This window comes from Rattus norvegicus, chromosome 4, assembly GCF_036323735.1.
Source record: "Rattus norvegicus strain BN/NHsdMcwi chromosome 4, GRCr8, whole genome shotgun sequence".
In the NCBI taxonomy this organism is placed as follows: domain Eukaryota; kingdom Metazoa; phylum Chordata; class Mammalia; order Rodentia; family Muridae; genus Rattus; species Rattus norvegicus.
This window is the reverse complement of record NC_086022.1, coordinates 52,708,202-52,708,946: the sequence shown is the minus strand read 5'-3', so window position 1 is coordinate 52,708,946 and position 745 is coordinate 52,708,202. Positions and strand designations below refer to the sequence as shown.

Sequence of the window (745 nt, the reverse complement as noted above, 5' to 3'; positions counted from 1 at the left end):
AAAAAAAATAAAAAAAAGAAATGTAAATGAATAAAAAGATTAATAATACCATAAAAACTTATGATCCACTAAATTGCGAAATCTAAAAGAAATAGATAAAAAAAAAAAAAAAAAAAAAAAGAGAGAACCAGGTCTTCAACAGAAAAGCTCAGCAAAGCTCTGGGCTAAAGAAATGGTTTGGAAGCCTCTTCCTAAGGAAGTTACTCTAAGGGGAATATCTTTAATTGCCTTCTTTATGTTTGTTGTCAATAAACTAGATTTTTTTCCCCAGCATGGGACTTAATCCATGCAAAGAGAAGAATGTAAAATTCTTGAGTCAGGGTCGACTTTTAGAGCTATGTCCTAAAACCTGGGCTTACATTATTACCCATCAAAAATAATAATAATTTTTTTCTAAATTCAGAAGGTATTTCTTAAGAAAATGCCCTATGTAGCTATAAAACATAAGTAAAACTGTAATTATTTTTGTGGATTTACCTGCTGGTTGTACTGAAGATGAGTTGATCTGGGAGAAGACGCTTAAGTCATGAAAACATATTCCTGGGATGATTTTAGTTGTAAGTCTTGTCACGGTCAGGGCTTTTTATTTATTAATTTTTTAATGACGAAAACAAAAAATACATCTAAAAGCGAAGCTTCTGGAAAAAACATTTGTTCTTCCCTGTCTTGTATCGCTCCTGGAACTTGACCTTGGCCTCCCGCCTGACCTTGTGTTTCAGTGCTGGGTCTCTGAACACATCCTTGT

At 33.2% G+C, this 745-nt stretch overlaps 1 pseudogene; it reads right to left on the bottom strand.

The window, feature by feature from the left end:
- Nucleotides 1-580: 580 nt before the first annotated feature.
- The window catches only part of LOC103692084 (60S ribosomal protein L27 pseudogene), a 480-nt pseudogene continuing 315 nt past the window's right edge, over nucleotides 581-745 (bottom strand).